The sequence below is a fragment of the Strongylocentrotus purpuratus genome, unplaced genomic scaffold, assembly GCF_000002235.5.
Source record: "Strongylocentrotus purpuratus isolate Spur 01 unplaced genomic scaffold, Spur_5.0 spur5_scaffold_14, whole genome shotgun sequence".
In the NCBI taxonomy this organism is placed as follows: Eukaryota; Metazoa; Echinodermata; class Echinoidea; order Camarodonta; family Strongylocentrotidae; genus Strongylocentrotus; species Strongylocentrotus purpuratus.
In genome coordinates, this window is record NW_022145599.1 from 29,462,208 (window position 1) to 29,485,836 (window position 23,629).

The window sequence follows — 23,629 nt, forward strand, 5'->3', positions numbered from 1 at the left end:
TAAGAAAGAACTTTGCTTTTCACTGTATTATCTAATCTTCTGATCATATCATGTGTTATATGAATCAATAATCTTTTGGATTGTAGAATTTTGTTTGATCTTCAATTTCAGTGTTTCATATGAATAGGATGTAAACCATTTCTTACCCAGGTGCATCCAATCGATTCAATAACTCATTAAACAAAAAATGAATTAGCTACTTTTGGACTTAATCAAATAATTCAAACATTTTTAATTCTTATACCATTTATTGCTTTTCTTTCATGCTGTAGTATTTTGTCAGTATTTCCCTGTTTTAATGTATTATGCTTGTTCATTATTTTAATAACATGTTCATGAACAGTTCATGTTGTTGGCATGAGTGTTTTTTGTGCAATAATTCTGTAATGGGCCAAAATATTTAAATTCACTGAAAAATAGCTGTTCAACAAGCCAATGTTGTCTTCTTATATATGTGATGTATCAATAAAATGCTAAATTATTATCTCTGCATTGCATTTGGATTAACTTTTATTTCATAATGTTTAATAAATTATAAATAAATGAATTACATCTATTCACTGCTTTCTGTGTATTTTGTTATCAAATATCATTCATTCTTATACATGTAGTATATATGATAACTTCATGTTTTTGTGGTATGTTTAAAAATGCATTTGAGTGTGATTGTTAAAGTTTCTCATTTCATTTTCAGTTGTTAAAGGACAAGTCCATTCCAAAAATAACTTACTTTCAATAGAAGCACAAAAATCAGACAAACCAATCAAAAAAAAATTGAGCAAAATCGGATAACTAATAAGAAATTACAAAACTATTTGTGCATCATACATGGTGATCAATTCTCTAACATTCATCCCACACCCATTTCAATAATCCCTCATGCCTTAATTTATTTCAAAATTCAGTACTAGTTTACATTCTAAACACATCTTGGTAGTTTTTAATCTCTTTTATATTGGGGTGGCGGGGGCTGGTGAAACGTTCTTTAACCCACTTTACCGAATCTATATAGGGACTTGATAATTCCATGACTTCTTCCACACGTATCCCCCAAATACATGCATAATGCTGCATTTATACAACATTTTTATTCAAAATTAGGAATTTATTTGCATGATAATTGTGTCTTATAGATTATAATCTCAGACTACGTATGATGTGGGAAAGGACTCTTTTTTTCCCAACCTACATGTATTTTTGATATATCCAACATTTTTGTGTGCATCATAACACGTCTGGCAAAAAACCCACACTGTTCTCATAATCATGATAAACCTGTAAGCAGTGTCTTCTTTCCATTTTTCTCCAACAAATTTCTTTTGGGTCATTGGCTGATTTAAATGAGCAATTGGATTTTCTGAATAAATTTAAAAAAAACAAAAAACAATGTTCTCAGCATCCCTTCATACTCTGAGTATCCTTCAAATTTTTCTTAAAGTTATAACATGGTGTGCATAATAGCAATACTACATAAGATAAATATACAGAATATATCTATGAATGTGCCTCCAGGCTCCACCCATTTTGTGCTGGCGTTCTGGACAGCCAGTATAATGCCAATATCTTGTCAGCAAACTATGTTCGCATCAGCCCCTTACTAAAATGTTATAGTGATGCTATAGAACAGGGGTCCTCTAACTTTTTCTTTGACGGTCCAGATATGATTTCTATGAAAGCTGTAAGGTCCGAAACATGGGATGCCATTGCCATTCACCTGAAAATTCTTTTGGTCGGTCGAAATTGTTAATGATTGGCAATGTGTGTATATTATATTTATCATTTTAACCCCTCCGTCTGAATAACTTTCGACAACTAATAGTCGTTATTTTCCCACTTAAAGACATTTTTTAAGCCCTCTTTTTTTAGGGAAGTTCTAAATTAGTATTATCTTTCAAATGCCGTTGGTATTTAATCTTTTCATTTGTTTGGCCTGCAATTAAATGGGAGTACCTTTAACCCTAATAAGGCCGAGGGGCATTATGCCCCCCCCCCCCTCCACGATTTTTCTGATTGTTCGGGAACGCATAATGGATGGCGCCCTGCCGCTCGCTGACGTTTTTCTTTCGAGTCTGAGCCCCAGGAAGCTCTCGAGTTTTTGGCAATTCAAAACATTCTATTAAACAATTGAACCGGCCCTATTGTGTGCTCCTTTTTAAGAGCATAAACAAGCCCTCGTATTAGGCATTCAACCTCATTCAGAAGTAGAACACGCCCTTAACACTGGACACAACATTTAATGGGATTATTGAGTTTGAAACGCTTTGCTGGTCAAGAATCTGCATAAAGTTAATCCTTTACGGAATATGGATTCTATACATTGTTACATACATTGCTTCGCTCCAGTGAGCTCAACTAGGCAGCAGACAACAACAAATTTTGTGTAAATATAAACATTGTCTACGGGAGTGTTTTTTAAAGCTTTAATTATGTAAAACTCACAGGCCCGAATTCACAAAGGAGGTTTGTTGACAAACCTCCAATTTTATACAACCAAAGGTTGTCTTGGGACCCATGCACTTCTATCTTTACGGATGGGGTGCAGAGAGATCGAGGGCCTTAATTTACCCGGAGTCTAGGTGCAGGGGGACTACCAATGCCCACCACAGAGTACAGAAGAATTACTTATTAATTGCATTCAGCACTCCAAATCCTTTCAACTTTCTGTTAAAGTCTGAACTACTAAATGCCCATCACTTTTGTCCATTATATACCGAGATAAGCTACTGGCCACACTATATGGGAAAAGATACCCCCCCCCCCCAAAAAAAAAAAAAAACACCTTTTCGGCTCCAACGTATACTTCACACACTGATATCAACTCGAAGTTAGGCCAACTTTAATTATCAATCTTTTGAAACCAAATCCATGGTGATTATAGAGACTTTACTTAAAAGTTATCTTTAAAACTCGATGTGAACACACCAGACACGCCCTCCTGAATGTGGGCATATATTATATACATGTCATTTTTTGTGGAAATCAAATCAGTAACTCTGGGTTGCTTTAACTTTTCACTGAAAAGTGATAAGTCTCTCCTGTGCACAGGAAATTGTCTTTGTACATGGGCAAATTCCTGGAAAGTTGCAAAAAAGGCGCTTCTCCAATTTTGATATATATGGAAAATAACGTTTTTTGATTAAATTCAATATTTCGAAAAATATCACTAAAAAATCATGGTTTTATTAAAAGTTTCGATGTTAAAGGTATTACAAAGTTTTGGTATGAAGTCATGAATTCGGTTCAAATGAACATATTGGAAGCATATGCGATCCTACAATATTCAGCGATCGTCGTCGCGGTTGAAATCGAGTCTATAGTTATGAAAATAACATAATAAACTCTTTATGTTGTATAGCTCCCTCTCAAGGTCAAGATATTAATTAAGCTATGAAACGATGTTTCTCAACTAAAATCGACCGATTAGCTATTCCCGTTTGGAAATAATATATCACAACTACATATTCTTAGATTTTTATGGTCGCAGCTACCATTTTGTACGGCTGTAGGCGCCTTTTGAAATTCATCACAATTTACCGGGAGCACCGGTAAATTTGTATATTCAATTTATCTCGAAAGCAGAAGTGTTTTAGGGGCTAAATTTTCTAGTGCTTATAACACATCCAAAGGGGCATCCAAATATATCAAAATTGTATAGAATGACTATCCACCCAATTTTCAAAATTTCCCAAAACTTTGTATTACCTTTAATCAATCCTAATTCCGTTTATGTTGGTATCAAAATGCAGATAATTTAATTTTCATTCATATGACACCAAATTCATGGTAGGCCTGATTCAAGGTTTCATTAAAACATTATTAAAAAAATCCCTTTTTTTGTCAAAAGGGCCTCCTTTTTTGGACGCCTCTCCGATTTATAGGTGTTCAAATTACATTAAAAAAGAGACACCTCTGACATACTGTGTATTATGATGAAATCTTTCGAACGAACAAGGTGTACTTAGTTTGTGTGGTAATGGCAGGCAAAGATGAACTTGGCCTGTGAAGAATTAACCTTTTAAGCAAACCCTCATTAAAATCTCCCAACACAATACACCTAATGCTTTGTGTAATGCATCTAGCAAATTGTCTCATGATTCCCAAGACGAAAATCCAATTAAAACCAATTGAACACCAATTGAAATTTCAATTGGTTTCAGTTGGTTTCAATAGGTTCCAATTGGTCTCAATAGGTTTTAACAGGTTTCAATGGGACTTTAATAGGACTTCAGATGGTTTCAATTGGTCCAGATTGGCCCCATTGGACAAATTGGCCTATGCCCCATTAGACTTTAATGGGTCCCCAATTGGTTTCAATTGGTCCAGATTGCCCCCATTGGACAAATTGGACCCATTGGCCCCATTGGCCTAGGCCCCATTAGACTTTAATGGGTCCCCAATTGGTTTCAATTGGACCAATTGGCCTTAATTTGGACTTCAATTGGTCCAATTGAAACCAATTGAAATTCCATTAAAGTCTAATAGGGCCAAATGAAATCAATAGAAACCAATAGGACCAATGCTACATAGGAACCAATTGGACCAATAGAAACCATTAGGACCAATAAGACCAATAAAAAACAATAGGACCAATATGACCAATAGAAACCAACAGAAACCAATAGAAACCAAATCTAGGCTTCTCATGAATATTCATTATCACTTTACACGTGTCACAGAAGAATAAATTTATCATGATTTGTTAAGCAAATTATGACAATGCACATCAATTTTGTGATTTCTTTTTTCCTTCGGCAATTATTAACCAATAGATTATTTTGTCTGATCATGTTACAATTACATTCACGTTTTAGCAATAGATATATTGATTATATGATTACTAACCAAGAAACAATATACATATTTAGTATATATATGTGTACGAGCCAATGCCATTCTAAATGCAACTCTTGAATTCACTTCAAATGATCTTCGTGATGAAGTTAGTGCAAATGAGATTGGAATATACCTAATTGGTGGACAGTTGCCAATATCGATTACGAAGTATCAGTAATTATTACTGGTTCTTCTTACTGGATCGATTTATACCAATTGAATCCGCATTGAATGCCCCCATTGAATCCCCAGTCAATACCAATTGGCAATTTGGAGTACATGGAAAGTGAAACAATGGGTACCCATTGAAACCAATTGGCAATTGGTCCCCATTAAAACCAATTGCCAGTTGGTTTCAATGGGGACCAATTGCCAATTGGTTTCAATGGGTACCCATTGTTTCCAAATTGCCAATTGGGATTCAATGGGGACATTCAATAGGGATTCAATTGGATTTTCGTCTTGGGAATTCACAGAATGATTTGATACTATACGATGGAGGTCCTGAGCTAGATCTTCTATCAGACTATCTGCATGATCTAACTTTTTGCTCTCTCGATCTGCAGAACATTCAGATAAATTACGATTTAACTTACATCCTAACCATGTAGCACAAAATGGACGAGTCCAAAACAATAGAATAGCCTGAGAGAGGAGAGATTGAGAAGTGAGCAAATCGGAGAAAAAGAATAGAATCACTGAAAGGTGAGTAGTAGGGAAGAAGGAATCTAGGTCCTGAATAACAATGAAGAACAGGACAACAGAGTTTATGATTAAAAGAAGAAGAAGAAGGACATTTAAAGTGTACGGAAAGCTAAATGTGACAATCAATAAACAGCAAAAAGTACAAACTTCTGTCTTACAAATGGCAGGAATTGCCCCCAGGTAAGTCCACCCTCATTTTAGTATACGGTTTAAGCAGAAAACAATGAGGGGAACATGTTAGTGGAAATTTGAGCAAAATCTGATTACAAATAAGGAAGTTACGATTTTTAAAAGATATAAATTAATCAAACACAAATTATATCACTCTGTGACGTATTTGCAAGATTCCGTCCCATCTGTACATGTACTAACAAATTTCAGAAATTTATATTTCCCCCAAAGAAAATGTTTAATCATACACAAGCCCTAAATAAAATGATTGCAAATATGTTCCTAATTTTGTTCTATACAACCTCTATATGAAACAAGGTAATTTCCTGTAAAATAACTGTAAAATAAGACAGATCAGGCATTTTCCTTAGGATACTACATGAAATATCCCTATCTTACCGTTTAGTTTGTTAATTGGTTTGCTACTTCTGGTTTGTTTTATCCTTTTATATTAACGTGTGTTTGACCTTTTACATACTTTGTTATGTGTTTATTATTGGATAATAGATTTCAAGTTCGAATTGCAAGTAATTAAAGTTTAAGTTTAACAAAATTAGCCTCTAAAATTGTCCTTATAATAATGAAAATGTTGTTGAACTTTATATGCAAATAATTACATTTTTAAAAACTGGGACGTTGTCACAACCATTGTTTATAAATAATGAAAAGTGAATATATCATATATAAATGATGCATATTGTGTAATCATTATTTAAAGATAACGGAAGTAATTGAACTTAATATACGATAATAAAAATGTTGAAAAATATCATATATAAACAGGGGCGTCGCTAGCCCTTTTTCAGTGGGGGGGGGGGGGGTGTAGAGGCCAACGATTACCGACAAAACTAGCCACCAATTACCGACAAAATTAAATGTCCAATATCTACAAATTCAACCCTATAAACCTGGGGCCGAAGGCTAAATTGTTTTCCCTATGGACTATCTATGGTACTTGCATATGCGCAAAATGTATATTTTCCTCGACGACGTAAATAAACGAATTATTTCTTCAATTTTGTCAGCATCATAGCTATATATTTTAATGCAGGCGCGGAGCTAGGATCTTATTTTGGGAGGGGCGGTAGTGAGCAAGAGAATCACTTAAAAGCGCGCTCATTAGGGGGGTGTGGGTGATGGGCCTGCCGCGCGAAGTGCTTAGACGTTTCCTTAAATTATTAGGAAAAGAAGACGATTAATTGTACCGTTTTAGACTGGTAATCCTTGGCTGAATGAAGTCCCCCCCCCCCCCTTCCCGCGCGAAGCGCGAAAGCTTTGACGTTTCATTAAATTATTATAAAAAAAGAAGACGATTTGCTGTACCGTTCTCGACTGTTTATCCTTTTCTGAATTCAGTTCCCCCCTCCCGCGCAAAGCGCGGAAGCTTTGACGTTTCATTAAATTATGAGAAAAAGCAGACGATTCGGTGTACTGTTCTCGACTCTTAATCCTTATCTGAATGAAGCTTCCCCCGCCCGCGCGAAGCGCGGAAGTTTTGACGTTTCATTAATTTATGAGAAAAAGCAGACGATTCGGTGTACTGTTCTCGACTCTTAATTCTTGTCTGAATTTAGTTTCTCCCCCTCTCGCGCGAAGCGCGGAAGTTTTGACGTTTCATTAAATTATTAGAGAAAGAAGACGATTCGTCGTACCGTTTTCGACTCTTAATAAGCCCTATTCATCTGAATTCAGTTTCCCCCTCTCGCGCGAAGCGCGAAAGCTTTGACGTTTCCTCAAATTATTAGAGAAAGAACACGATTCGTTGTACCTTTTTCGACTCTAAATAAGCCCTATTAATTTTGTCTGAATTCAGTTTCCCCCGACGCTTTGACGTTTCCTTAAATTATTAGAGAAAGAAGACGATTCGTCGTACTGTTCTCGACTCGTCTAAAAGAAGTTTTCCCCTTCTGCGCGAAGCGCGGAATTTTTGGCGTTTCATCACAATATAGAGAAAGGAAGATGATTCCTCGTACCGTTTTCGAATCTTTTTAAGCCCTATTCATCTGAATTCAGTTCCCCCTCTCGCGCGAAGCGCGAAAGCTTTGACGTTTCCTCAAATTATTAGAAAGAACACGATTCGTTGTACCGTTTTCGACTCTAAATAAGCCCTATTAATTTTGTCTGAATTCAGTTTCCCCCGAAGCTTTGACGTTTCCTTAAATTATTAGAGAAAGAAGACGATTTGTCGTACCGTTCTCGACTCGTCTAAAAGAAGTTTTCCCCTTCTGCGCAAAGCGCGGAATTTTTGGCGTTTCATCACAATATAGAGAAAGGAAGACGATTCCTCGTACCGTTTTCGAATCTTTTTAAGCCCTATTCATCTGAATTCAGTTTCCCCCTCTCGCGCGAAGCGCGAAAGCTTTGACGTTTCCTCAAATTATTAGAGAAAGAACACGATTCGTTGTACCGTTTTCGACTTTTAATAAGCCCTATTTGTCTGAATTCAGTTTCCCACTCTCGCGCAAAGCGCGGAAGCTTTGACATTTCCTTAAATTATTAGAGAAAGAAGACGATTCGTTGTACCGTTCTCGACTCGTCTAAATGAAGTTTTCCCTGCCGCGCAAAGCGCGGAATTTTTTTGGCGTTTCATCACAATATAAAGAAAGGAAAACGATTCGTCGTACCGTTGTTGACTCTTAAACCTTGTTTGAATTTAGTTTCCCCGAAAATTTTAAACCTCCGATTTCTTTAGCTGATATTATAGGAAAGTGAAACTTCGAGAAAATACAAGTATTGTAGTTGTAGTCACTCTCGAAGTCGTCACAGCGGATAAGAAGTCACAGTTCGTAGGGAAAAAAACTTGTCTGCCGACCGACAATATACATCTCACCGACTTCAAATTTCTGCATTGATATAGTACACGAGGATCGAGCAAGAATACCGACACAGCTGACCCGACACAGCAACATATTTACCCGTGTCTTTCTTGCTCTCTCGACGAGACGACTCCACCCAACAACCCCCTTCTCTCTTTTACTCCCACTCCTCCTCTCTCAGACTCTTACCTCCCCTCTCTCTCCTCTCTTTCATCCCCGTTTCTTTTGTTTCCCTTTCACATTTCTTTCTTCTTTTTTTCCTTTTCTTTCTTTTCTTTCCTTTTTTTTCCTTTCTTTCCTTTCTTTTCCTTTCTTTCTTTTCTTTTCCTTTTCTTTTTTCTTTTCTTTCCCTTTCCCTCTCTTTTTTCCCTTTCTTTTTTCCCCTCTCTTTTTTTTCCCTCCCCCTTTTCTCTTTTTCCCTCCCCCTTTTCTCTTTTTCCCGACGGCAGCGCAATTTTACCGACAATATCCTGACAGGTGGGGGGGGGGGGGTGTCGCACCCCCCCACACCCCCCCTTTGGCGACGCCCCTGTATATAAATAAACAATATTATCACAATCTTGACTTGACTTACTTGAGCCGTCCACACCATCACTGGGATGTATGATGGCTTCTGTTTCACTATGGCCACACCTTCCTGTCTTCTGTTAGCCTAGTAGCTTTAGTCAGGGAGTCAAGTTGTCTGTTTTTGCAGTCCGCCTTGATGCAGTCTGTCCATCTCTTAGCTGGTCTTCCCCTTGGGCGTTTTTCATGTACATTTCCGTTGAGAAGGATGTGGGGGTAATGATCTGTTTGAATTCATTCGGTTGATATGTCCAAAGTATATATCTCAGTCTTTTTGTGGCAACCCTGTCGATGATGGTTTCTTCCAGATTATCATTATAAATAATCCATTTAATTAAGAGCGCAGAAACTATCCAACATGAAGTATATAATTATTATACTGTGCTAAAAGTGAATTTATCATTATTTCTAAATAATTAAAATTTGCAAATCATTATTTATATATTTTGAAATCATTATTTACAAATAATAACAAATATGAAAATCATTGTTTATAAATAACTAATATTGTGTATGATGGATATTGTGAAATCATTATTTATAAAATAAATATATACTTTTTATTGCATTATGTCTAAATAATTGTTATAGTAAGGTAAATAATGAATCATTTATAAATAATTGGTGTAAATAATAAGTCTACACACGGCACTTCATAGTCGCTGGCCATCTAATCCCAATCCCCACCTGCTAGGGGCCCAATTATCATTACAATACACGCATTGTTTGCGTTCTTCAGACCAGTAAATATGTGGTTGCAAGCTAATTCCTCGCTTAAATGAGCTATTGTATTGAAACATCAGTAGTCATGTTTTGGGCAGTGAAACAGCATCGTTATTTTAAATAGTTCGTGCTCTGAAAGCACTGCTTTCGTATCGGCTCTGTGAAGGACAGCATCTCGATGTCTCCGAGATCAGCCGCCAGCCCGACGTATGCATTCCTGGCAGTGAGGGGGAAAAAGCGAGCACATGTTCGGTGAGTGAGAGCCCGATATACTGCTGACTGCTGCACTTGTTACTGTTAGTGTGTGTGTGTGTGCCTGTACATGCTAGTGTTCTTTGATGTTGATTCAGCCCCTTTCATCTCGTTGATTATAGTATCGTAGGAACTCTAGGGAGGCCAATACCAAAAGCTAAATTCTTCATAACATATTAAATGATTAATCAGTGTTAGGACTAGTTTTAAAAGAAAGCAATTATCTTTACCTTTACCTTTACCCGAGATTCTGGAAGAATGCTGTGTTCTCAGCAGTCGGGCTTCCAGTTCAATTTCATTTTCTTCCTTCTCGTAGTTGGGTGTCTTCTTGGTAAGTGTCTTAGTATTAGGGAGGCCAATAGAATACCCAGGCATCATGCATCAGTAGGGGCGCTGGTCCGAGAATGAGAATCGTCCTCTTAATTATTAAACGCAGACAAAATGCGTCCTCAAAAATAGGGATCGTCTGCATTTTCGCGGACGTTTTTTTTCATAGGCGCTCTGGTTACCGAACCGCCCACTGGCGATGCCAAAAGTTCACTGTCTACTTTTATGGGTTGTCCGTCCTCCCAAGGATTTATTGCTAATATCGAGTCGTAATGTGAAGGTCTCTGTACAAATAAAGTCAATGTAAATTAAATGCATCAAGAAAATCATCACGGAATCCTTTTTTTGCATTGCCAATGCGCCGATCAAAAATATGAAACGTCTGCAAAAATGCAGACGATCCTTATTTTTGAGGACGCATCGGTCTGCGTTTACGAAGACGATCCTTAGTCTTGGACCAGCGCCCCTACCGGGCATAATCTGAGATTTATCATGCTCATAGTCATATGGTGAAATTTCTTTCTTTTTAAATTCAAATTTGACCTTGAGCTCGAAAATTTCTTTTCACATTTCTTTCCCCGTTTTTTGCCCCAGATCCCATTAAAAATATATTTAATCTGTCAATACTGATATTACTGTTTTTGACTTGTATCAACAGTGTAATGTAAATGGGAACATTGATATAATCTTTGAATCACCAACAGAATTAAACAAAAGTGATGAACCTATGAGGCAAGATGAGAAACTTCTTGGACCCCACGACTCTCTGCTGTTGGCATACTTATGAGGACACGGGAGGGAATTCTCTGGTTCAAGAAAAGCATGGTGCTGGCTGAGCTGCGACTCAATCATGATGTGGAGATGTTTCTCATTACAAACCCACAGGTATGTTTAAAGTACAAGTCCACTTCAAAAATAACTTTCTATAAAAGCAGAAAAAAAGTCTGAGCAAAATCAGATAACTAATAAGAAAGTTGTAATTTTTGAAAGTCTGATAAAAACCCAATTTAAATCGGTTTCCCGATTAAAAAAAAAAAAAAAAAAAAAAAAAATACAGATTTTTTTTTTTTTTTTTTACCAGATTTTTTTTCTTCTTCCCTATTTTATCCTGATTTTTGTCTCGCCTGCGTAGCAAAAAGCGAGACATAGGCGCCGCTTTTCCGGTGACGGCGACGGCGACGGCGACGGCGACGACTAAGGTTAAGTTTTTGAATTTTTGGTATAATTTTTAAAGTATAAGTTCTTAGTCAATGAAACTTTGACTATAGGGTAATCAAGTATCCCCAATTATGTGAGTAGAATTTCAGATCACAAAGTCAAGGTCAAAGGTCATTTCAGGTCAACAGACTTGGACTATGTTGTAGCATCATCATCGAAAACTTAACCTTAGGTTAAGTTTTTGAATTTTTGATATAATTTTGAAAGTATAAGTTCTTAGTCAATGAAACTTGGACTATAGGGTTATCAAGTCTCCCCAATCATGTGAGTAGACTTTCAGGTCACTAAGTTAAGGTCAAAGGCCATTTAAGGTCAACAAACTTGGACTTTGTTGTGGCATCAACATTAAGATTTTCAAAATGCTTCTTCTTCGTTATTTTTCAACCGATTTTGATTCTGATTGTTTCATATGATAGGGCTAGGAGGGGATTTAAAATTTCTACACAGAATCGTGAAATTCATTATCTATGCTAATTTATGCAAATTTATTCGAAATCACAAAAAAGGCTTCTTCTCATTCATTTCTCGACCGATTTTGATTTGATTTGCTTTATATCGTAGAGCTAACTTTGGTACACTAAACTTCTACACAGAATTTTGAAATTGTTCTCCATTAATTAATTATGGTAATTTATGCAAATTTATTCCAAAAATAACAAAAATTGCTTCTTTTCCCTCATTTCTTGCTCCATTGATTATTTATGGTACTTTATGCAATTGAAATGAAATTATGTCCCTTCCAGGGCATCAAATTTCTATTTTTTGACCAGTTCAAAAGTGTACCACATAAAATTTACGATATTTGTTGTTGTGAGATGCGGATGAGCGCTACGTCATTGACGTTCTGGTTTATCATATTGAATTGCGTTATGCAGGCGAGACCGCCGAGAGCGTTTCCCTTGTTTTCCTTCTTTCCTATTTTATCCTGATTTTCCAGATTCCCCCTTATTTTCTCTATTCTTCCCTATTTCGCCCTATTTTTTTCAAAATTTTCCCAATTTTTTCCCAATTTCTTACTCGAAAGCGGGGAATGTTGTTGGATGCCATTTTCCCCCCACGAATCCTCATCTTTTTTTTTTACCCAAGGGAGGCGTGGTTGACGGCAAAACAAAAAAACTTTTTTTTTTTTTAGTGCTCACTATCACCCCTGAACTTTGGAACAATGAAAATTACTACACAAATTTCTGATTTGGTTATCAGTTTGTGATGTCATGTCCTCACTATTTCTTAATTGCTTTACATAGTTTATTCTTATTATTGTCCTTTTTATCCCCCAAAACTTGATTTCCCCATGCCTTTGCCCAGGTTATATGGTTTGTATCATATTGCGTGCATGACAATTCACAAAATCTTTTATAAACTTTGAAGAATATTGTATATTCATAATGATTGATTTTATATAAATACTAAATAATTTATCAAAACCAGTGAATAGTGAGGAAATGACATCACAGACTCATGAGTGAGTTGCCAATTTGTCTAGTGATTTTCAAAGTTTTTCATGTCATTAAAACTTGATTGGTTTGTCTGATTTTTCTACGTCTTCTAATTTATTTTTGGAGTGGACTTGTCCTTTAAAGATCTTTGGACGAAGCAATGCTTCTCAATTTATTCTCATATATGTTGAGATATTCTTAGATGCACTAGATAGGTATCATTAATCGCCTCGCCCGATGAGGTTGCAAATTCATTCCATTTTACTTTGTGTGAATCTTTTGGAGTTAACATCCTTCTGGCTCTCAATAACCAGACCACAAGTTGTTAGGTGTCCGATGATATTCATGCTGCCAGGGGATGCCCCAAATACAGTCAACAACCACCAGGTGGGTAACCACAGACATACGAAAAACAATTTATGAATATGAATTGAAATTTTATCTTGTCCTTCCACAGATTCTGTATTGGAGAAGTTCAAAGAGATTGAAGATAGCACTCACTCCCGGGCATGTCTGCATCATTCAAAGTCTGGAATCAACTGCTAGCCTGTACAATACAACAGCTAGCCTGTACAATACAACAGCTCTCTGATCCTTGGTGCATAGTCCTCATGGATATTCCAGCAAATCCTTGTCATACACATATCTTTGTTGTAAGTTTATTAAATATTGTAGGGCACACGCTCACTGCTCATTTTTGTCTCGCCTGCGTAGCAAAAAAGCGAGACATAGGCGCCACTTTTCCGGTGACGGTGGCAGCGTCAACATCGAAAACTTAACCTAAGGTTAAGTTTGTGAATTGTTGATATAATTTTGAAAGTTTAAGTTCTTAGTCAATTAAACTTGGACTATAGGGTTATCAAGTATCACAAATCATATGACACAAGTTCCAGGTCACAAGGTCAAAGGTCAGTAGACTTGGATTATGTTGTCACAACTTAATATGAGAATTAATAATTTTTATGCCTCCGCCACCGAAGGTGGTGCCGGAGGCATCATGTTTTCGGGTTGTCCGTCCGTACGTCCGTCCGTACGTCCGTCCCGTTTGACCGTTATCACAATATCTCAAGAACCATTTAAGATTTAAACTTAAGACTCGTGAATAGTATTTATCACCATAGGAAGACGATCTGATTAGATTTTGGAGTACGTAGGTCAAAGGTCACAGGTCACAGAGGTCAACTTATGAAATTCCTTGTATTGAGTTTGTTAGCGCGATATCTCAAGAACCATTTGAGATTTAAACTTCAAACTTAAGGATAATATGTATCACCATAGGAAGACGATCTGATTAGATTTTGGAGCACGTATGTCAAAGGTCAAGGGTCACAGAGGTCAACTTATGAAATTCCATACATTGAGATTGTTATCATGATATCTCAAGAACCACTGGAGATTTAAACTTCAAACTTAGTGATAGTGTGTATCACTATAGGAAAACAATCTGATTACATTTTGGAGCACGTAGGTCAAAGGTCAAGGGTCATAGAGGTCAACTTATGAAATTCCATACATTGAGATTGTTATCATGATATCTCAAGAACCACTGGAGATGTAAAAACTTCAAACTTAAGGATAGTATGTATCACCATAGGAAGACGATTTGATTAGATTTTGGAGCACGTAGGTCAAAGGTCAAGGGTCACAGAGGTCAACTTATGAAATTCCATACATTGAGATTGTTATCATAATATCTCAAGAACCACTGGAGATTTAAACTTCAAACTTAATGATAGTGTGTATCACCATAGGAAGACAATCTGATTAGATTTTGGAGCACGTAGGTCAAAGGTCAAGGGTCACAGAGGTCAACTTATGAAATTCCATACATTGAGATCGTTATCACGATATCTCAAGAACCACTGGAGAATTTTCACTTCAAACTTAGTGATAGTATGTATCACCATATCATAATATCTCAAGAACCACTGGAGATTTAAACTTCAAACTTAATGATAGTGTGTATCACCATAGGAAGACAATCTGATTAGATTTTGGAGCACGTAGGTCAAAGGTCAAGGGTCACAGAGGTCAACTTATGAAATTCCATACATTGAGATTGTTATCATGATATCTCAAGAACCACTGGAGATTTAAACTCCAAACTTGTTTAAATTGCTCTATGGCGGAGGCATCATTTTCGACTGCGCGCAGTCAAAATTCCATCTAGTTTTTATTAATTTGTTCATATTTCATTTGAAGTTATCGATTGTGGTACATTTAATACTGTAGTAAATAATTCTTCTGATGATTCTTAGTCAATATTCACTTCAAAATGTGATTATATTTAGAGGATTTCATTTTAGGGGGCCTGCTAATGGGCCACCCTGCCTATAAATAATGTCCCAACCTCAATTTTTCATCATATTGAATTGCGTAATGCAGGCGAGACCGCCGAGAGTGTTTCCCTTGTTATATTTTTCTTATTAAAAAAATTGAATGGCATTGAGTGGAATACAAAAGTATATCTCAAAAGCTAATGAGCATACCTTATAAGATGACACAACAAGTGAAATATTCTTGAAGCAAAGGTGATAGACCCTTTGTGTCTCAAAAAAGAAAAGGCATTCAATATTATGAAGTTAACTCTACATAGGTCAAATCTGATGGAACCGGAAAAAGAAGCTTGACGTAGTATTTGATCAAAAGATTTGCTTCCATTGAATGTTGTAATAAAACCATTAAATTGGCATTTTCGTTGGCTTTGAGTTTTTTATTTACCCCTTTTTCCTTTTTCATTTTGCTTTCACAATACCTATAGTTATCTGGTCGTCATGATTTTGAAGAGCTGCATTGCTGCAAACACAACGTTGCCCCAAGAAGAGAGTTAGCAACATGTACATCCACTTGAGGGACTGCAACTAGACATTTATGCTGCCCTTGGATATTCCGCTCCAATATTTGCAACAAGCCTCTTAAGGAATCTGCACATCTGAACGTGAAGTTGCCCAACAGAGGGATGCCAGTGTTCATGTTCAGTGCTTGAGAAACAGCACAATTCATAGCAAAAATTGACACCCATCACATCATTTACAGGAAGACAGTCACAAGAACCGCTTCACAAACACTTTGATTCTTGAAAAACAGTACATCATCGCAGTAGAGCAAGTAATCTGAACATTTGAACTTGAATTTTATGGCCAGCAGAGGGATACAGAGACCATGGGTTGCATCCATCGTCACTCCTCGCATCGCTTCCAGAAAATATATCACAAGTATTCAAGGGATGTAAATAACATCGGCAATGGCAGCAGGGCAGTGCATGCATCGTCACTCGAGCATCGTTTCCAGAAAGAGGATCACAAGAGAGGTTTGGCTGTCTTGTTTGTGTCATGGCCCAAGTTGTGTCAATGAGTCTGTGTCTGCATTTCTAAGTATGCAGAAAGTTTTGCATTGTTTTGTAGGGTGTGACTGCTTTTTGGGGTACCTTTTCTGATCTTTACAGAGGTAAAATGGTTACTGGTATGTTTCAGTCCATCATTGATAATCTAAGACATTGTTTTAAAAAATGAAATATTTGAGCATATAGATATTCCCCAAAAGAATGTAATGAATTACAAGACAACATCTTGATCTAGAGAGTGACTCAATGCTCAATAATGAAAAATGATAACTTTTGATTAAAATCTTAGCTTAAATTGTAAATGATTATCTATTAATGTAAACATACGTTCCTCAAATATTCAGCCCCAAGATAATGTGGTATAGTCGTATGCTTCAAAAAGCGCATTCATATTGGTAGTGAAGCTCCAGAGGGTGGTGATCCGATATTTGCTTCTGCAAATTTTTTTCCATGCTTTATTATGTTTGCTTGGGCTGCAATTTGATTTTACATGGTGCTTTAACATTGTGTTCGAACCAGGTTAGAGGTCAAGAATTTGGATTGTGTTTAAAAATAAAATTTGCACTGGAGCAGTTGTCGTCGGAGCATGTGTTATAAAATCCAGTAAAGCAAAAATATTATTGTGAGATAGTGGATACACCCAGGAGGGCAAACATTACTGTCCCCATTACCTTCATTTTTCCAAAAAGAACCCCCCCCCCCTTCTCAAAAATAAGGGGGAAATGATTATGGTATTACTGGAAGTGTTTCTTTCAAAAATCATACTTTTACAGAAAATTTGGTTATATCAAAAGATGAAAAGTGTGGATTATACCTACATGTACCTGTTGGAAGTACTGATAAGTTTTTCTTTCTGTGATTCTGGTTTGTGTGTTGAATGTTTTTGTATGATTACAGTTTGTTTGTGTATGACCATGTGATATGATCTGATTACTAAATGGTTACCAGCTAGCCTTACTCAAAGCCTAGACCTATTGAAATAGATCTAAATGGACAAGCAAATTTCTGCCGTTTTTTAAACCTTGTGGAAATAAATGACAAATTAGAATGTTTCAGTTCCAAAAACAGATCTCTGGAGTACACTCTTAAAAGATCATCTGTGAGAATTCTCACCATTTTCTGTCGATAAGCAGACAGTGGTCTTTCGTTCTGTTTTACGCTGTTCATCAAGCGCTGTGGCATTTACCCCCAAGGAATGGCGTAAGATGACACTGAACTGCCCCAATCAGGCGATGATATTACACAATATTTAGCTCTATATTGATATATTCCAATGATAGCTCTTTGGCTGTGTGAGCAAACTATACCATGTTGCTTGCATTCTTTTTGGGGGGCTGAGAGCCCCTTTATGTCTACTGTCTCTGGGTCCAGCTGTGTGCATTTGGGGACGATTATATGCCCAGCTATGCAGATATATTTTTTGGCAAGTTGTGCAGGTAATGGAAAATCTTTGACATAATCACAGTACCATGCCAAAGGATCTGATTCTATATTATACTTATGCACAGGATGGCATGTTGTTTTAGACTGATCTCTTGGCCATTGTTTTTGACAGCTCTAGAACTGGCATTCATTTTTTGACAGATGACACTTCAATTCAATTCATTTTATTTTGCACATTTAATAAAAATCACATTAACAAACATACATAGTACAAAGCCAATTCCAACAAATACACAACAGAACAGCAGTATCAGCAAGTAGGGGAGAAACAAAGGCCTATCATAGGCTTGTCCCTAAACTACATGTATATGAGTAATCAAATATGAATTATTAAAGTGGTACAACATGAAGACAGAGAAAAACAAGGCAAACGTACTGCTTAACAGACTCAGAGGGTGTATGTAAGAGTAGATTTATATATTTTTTTTAAACCGTGATAGAAACAACCTAAAAAATTCCCAGATGTATTTCTTTCCATCCTCCCCCTCCCTGTACCCGTTTACATAACGGCCATGCACTTTCCTTTCCCCTGTTGAAGTGGTGTTTAATGTCAATACCACTTAGCATTGCCTCGTGGTGTAACCACTCACCCGCTATAAGAGATTGGTTCTTTGCGCGCACGTAACCGTCCTGGGGGATAAGCGCTATTGTTTTGGGTTTTAGATTATTAGTACGAAACAAAAGGTTGCAAGCACTGGGGAGGGTTAAGCAACGTAAGAAAGGGTCGATTCCACCTTTGTTTGTCTCTGTCATACTGATGTATTTGAAATTGGCGCAGAAAACCTTACAACTTTGATGTAAGATGTGAACGTCACTTTGACAATAGTCAAGCATTTCTTTCTTGAAATCGAAAACATAGTTTTCTTTGAACAGCACGTCGTACCATGAATGAAATTCCATCAGGGCACTTTTCCCCATACTTCCAACACCGTAGAACTTTTTGTCTGGCAAAGGTCCTACGTAATTTGCATTTGCAGCGTTGTTGAAATTCCCAAATGTTTTTCTTTCCATCCTCCTCCCTGTACCCGTCTACACTCTCTGCAGCTTTTTTCACAGTAGATTGTAATTGGGGAGAGGACAGAAGGATACCACCAAATATCCCTTCCTCTTCAGGAACCTGGGTTACCTGGCTCTGCACCGTCTCAAGGATGAGTATGTACACTTTCTTCACCTCTCGGATCTTGGAAGTCATTTGTTGACTTGCCTTATCTCTGAAGCAAAATTAAAATACAAAATATACATGTAAGTTGTAGAATTCAACTCAATTCAATTCATTAAATATTCACGATATAAAAATAGTAAATGTACAATACAATAGAACATGTTGACATAATCATAAGTTAACATATTGTTAGGGGCAACCAAAAAGGATAGAGATCTTATGAACTGGTGCCCTTTTACAAAATTTACAAATTACAAGTAAAACATTAGTAATAATCACACGCAGACACATCCAACACACACACACACATATCCAACAAACACACACACATCCCACACACACACACACACACACACATTCCCCCCCTTTTGTCTCTAACAAGATAAAGAGAAGGGAAGGAGGAAGAGAGATTACATTATAGCAGTACGAGGAAGACCAAAGATGTTCAAACTGGTCCACACATGAATGATCTTATTGTAGACTGGTCCCTGTACCTCCCTGTACCCGTCTACATAATGGCCATGCACTTTCCTTTCTCCGCCGTTGAAGTAGTGTTTAATGTTGATACCACTTGGTCTTGCTTCGTGGTGTAACCAGTACAACTCGCCCCCTGTAATAGATTGGTGCTTTGGGCACGCTAGCTCTTGCGGAAATAACGCTTTTGTTTTTTATTTGAGATTATTGATATGAAACGAAAGGTTTCAAGCACTGGGAAGGGTTAAGCAACGTAAATAAGGGTCGATTCTTCCTTCATTTGTGTTTTGAAATGCGCACGGAAAATCTTACAACTTTGATGTAAGATGTGGACGTCACTTTGACGATAGGCACTCATTTCTTTCTTGAAATAGAAAACATAGTTTTCTTTGAAAAGCGCTTTGTACCATGAATGAAATTCAGCCTGTGCACGTTTCCCCATGCTTCCAACACTGTAGAACATTTTTTGGTAATTTGCATTTGCAGCAGTGTTGAAAAGATGGGGAAAGTACCCTTTCTTCATTTTATTCAGGCCAAAGGTTTTGGGCAGTTTTCGAGAGGGCCATCTGAAAGAAATTCAAGGAGTCTTCGACTTCTTTTTTAGGGTCTTTTGTTTTGAGGCTGATGATTTTGGCATTATTCAGTATGTCTTGAGGTGGACTCCCTGTTCTACAAGATGATTCAATGTAAAAAGTAAGAATCGTACGCCTTGGCGTTGTGCGCTATGGCTACGGATTGATGATTTTCAACAGAAAACAACTACTTTGAAAAGTCAGCGAGGGTGGACTTGCCCCAGAATGTGATGGACCTTTTGTCCGGAGGGCCACATCGTTCGCAATGCTGCTTTGCGTGATGTTTACTGTCCATGCAATTTGCACACTCCCAAGTGGCATGGACATACCAGTAGTTTGGAACATGCAAACCAGTTTCCTGTGTGCATTTGAAATCATTGCTATTTCCTGATTTTTTTTCTTTTGGGGTCGAAGCGTGGCAGGCTTTGTATTTTCCTGCAGGAAATAAGGGCTTTGGGGGGGGGGGGCACCTTCATATAGCATTTATGGTAGCGGCCATCTACTGTCTGTTTGCAGGTATTACATTTCATGTTTCGACATTTGTGACCTGCCCTTTCAATGCCTATTAAGTCAGTTTTCTCGCAAATTTGACATTTGAAGTTTCTTTGGCAAGCAGTTTTACCATAAAAAATGTGAATGGTATGCATTTTGAAACAACCTTCCATAAGAAAAGTCACGTTGCATTTATCACATACCAGGGATGTGTTAACGATCTCACAGAAAATATTACGATCACAATTCCTTGATTAACAATCTAAACGCATGTGACAGCAGCTGTGATATCTGGGATCGCGATATGTCTCATGACACTCTGCACACACAAACCTTGCACATACAAAAGCTTTGTGGTTCACTATCACAGCGTAGTGATTGCCCATCAAATACAAAACGATGAGTTCACCTGCGGGAGGACTTGCATAAATGAGAGCTTCTTTGCAGGGATCCCTATAAATCATCAACCTACAATCTGGTGAAAGAACAACCTCTGGTACACCCGCCAACCTGTGCAATTCACACGCAGCCGGGATAGCGCAATTGTTCCTAGACCAATTTCTGTACTTATGGTGTTTTAGTTTTTGAAATTTTGCAATGAGGATGGCTTTCGCCAAGTACATACCATCATCACTAGCTGGTACTGTGATAGATTTCACAACATGATGGAATCGAATCGTGAATCCGGGATTGATGAAAAAAATCCTGGTTGCTATTTAGCACCTCTTTGAGTCGTTCTAGAAATGTCTATACCACAATCCCTCAAGGTGGCCCAGGGAAAGGATGGGGATGTTTAACTGATCAGACACTAGTATGAGTCTGACATAATCTCCCTCCGATGTATTTGCCAATATCAGCGTCTTAAGTTCATCGAGAGACTAGCGAATGTATTCAATCATGCCTTTGATCGTGGCAATAGGTTTCAAATCATAACAATCGTACCATACCTCCTTAACCCCAAAACGTTCTGACATCCTTTGGGCAATGATCACCCATTTTGGAGAGGATGGTAAAGTGCTTGGTATATCTGAGAACATTCCTTCTTTCTCCTCCTCGGGATATGCATCGATGGAGGGGGTTGTGTTTTTTTTTCTTTCTTTCTTTCCACCAGTTGAATTGTCATAGTGTTTGAATTTCTCGCCAATTTGATTTTTGCAATCCATGTTCCACAAAACTTTGTCAAGGATTTGGTGAATCCTCTTCATTGGAAGAGAGGTGAAAATTTAATATGAACGGAACATGATACTGACCATTTGCCTCCTCTTGGCAGGATCATCCTGCAGGACCAGGTTAGTCTCATCCAGATCCTGGACACTGTCCAGAGGATGGGAGGGAATTCCTTCAGGAATCCCTTCCTCCTCAGGAACCTGGTTAACCTGGCCCTGCAACGTCTGAAGGATTAGCAAGCCAAGCTTCTTTAATTCTCTAACCTCCGATTTCATCTGTTCCAGCTTAATGTTGACTTGCCTAGGTTTTTTTGGTCCAGATCCTGGACACTGTCCAGAGGAAGGGAGGGAATTCCCTCCGGAATCCCTTCCTCTTCAGGAACCTGGTTAACCTAGCCCTGCACCGTCTCAAGGATTAGCAAGCATACCTTCTTTACCTCTCTGATTTCTGAAGTCAGTTGTTGTACTTTGATGTTGAGTTGCCTTATCTCTGAAGCAAAATTAAAATACAAAATATACATGTAAGTTGTGGAATTCAACTCGAATCAATTCATTAAATATTCACGATATAAAAATAGTAAATGTACTATACAATAGAACATGTTGACATAATCATAAGTTTACATATCGTTAGGGGCAACCAAAAAGGATAGAGATCTTATGAACTGGTGCCCCTTTTACAAAATTTACAAATTACAAGTAAAACATTAGTAATAATCACATGCAGACACATCCAACACACACACACACATATCCAACAGACACACACATCCCACACACACACACACACACACCCAATCGCCCTCTTGTATCTAACAAGATAAAGAGAAGGGAAGGAGGAAGAGAGATTACATTATAGCAGTACGAGGAAGACAAAAGATGTTCAAACTGGTCCACACATGAATGATCTTATTACATTCTTAAAAATCCCTAGTCACTTTTGACTAGAAACTAGTCAAATTTGACTAGATTGCGGGGTGCAATAGGAGCTTACTAGATTCTAGTCATTTTTACTAGGGTAATCTAGTCGACAGGAATGACTAGGGGGACTAGTCGAAACATGACTAGGAAACATGACTAGAAACTAGTCAAATTTGACTAGATTCCAGTCATTTTACTAAGGTAATCTAGTCGACAGGAATGACTAGGGGGACTAGTCGAAACATGACTAGAAATATCTAGTCATTTTTCACAAGAAACTGGTCAATTTGACTAGTTCCCAAGTAGAATGTGATCTGACAATAGCACTAGTCATTTCGATGTGGTGAGTCTGGTCAAATTTAATGATTTTGATTAAACATTGTACATGTACATCTTTCTGATTAATTTCAAAATTGAGATTTCAGAAAGTGTACTTAACATGATTAACTCAAACTTTTAGTAAATTCTATCACAGAATTACTATCACTGACCATGTTCATTAATGCTGCATGACAAGTGTGTGCTCCCTTTTCCATGAAGCGTAATCAGATCACAAGCTACCTGCATAAGTCATCTTCATTACTACATCAAGAGAAACACACAGCAGACAAGTTATTTCATATACATGTATCTAACTGAAAAATTTCACTTCAAAAAGATTTATTCCATTATTGTGCAAATTACATATCATTACATTTACACACTTACAGAATCATCATGAAGTCAGAAAATTACAACTCCTAACAAGAATTAAGTTCTAGTTCAGTTTCATTTATACAAGTCTACAAGCACAAGGTAGTACTCTATCTGCTCACTTAAATTGAATTCAGCTTACAGAAAAATTGAAAAGAAAATTGAAAAATTGAAAATTGAAAATTTGAAAACTGAAAAATTGATAAGAAAATTGTGTCACCATGGCCCGGGACCTTCACAAATTCACAAAATCTATTAATTTTCCACCTAAACTCTTTCTCAAAGAGGGACTTTGCTCGAGTCTGTACCTGTTACATA

The 23,629-nt window shown here is 37.3% G+C and overlaps 1 long non-coding RNA gene across 1 annotated transcript; it reads left to right on the top strand.

The window, feature by feature from the left end:
* Nucleotides 1-9,787: 9,787 nt before the first annotated feature.
* Nucleotides 9,788-23,403, top strand: LOC115923608. Its single transcript, XR_004063998.1, has 4 exons — nt 9,788-10,064; nt 11,096-11,276; nt 13,503-13,698; nt 15,807-23,403. It is a non-coding gene; the product is annotated as an uncharacterized LOC115923608 (long non-coding RNA).
* The last annotated feature ends 226 nt before the right edge of the window (nt 23,404-23,629 follow it).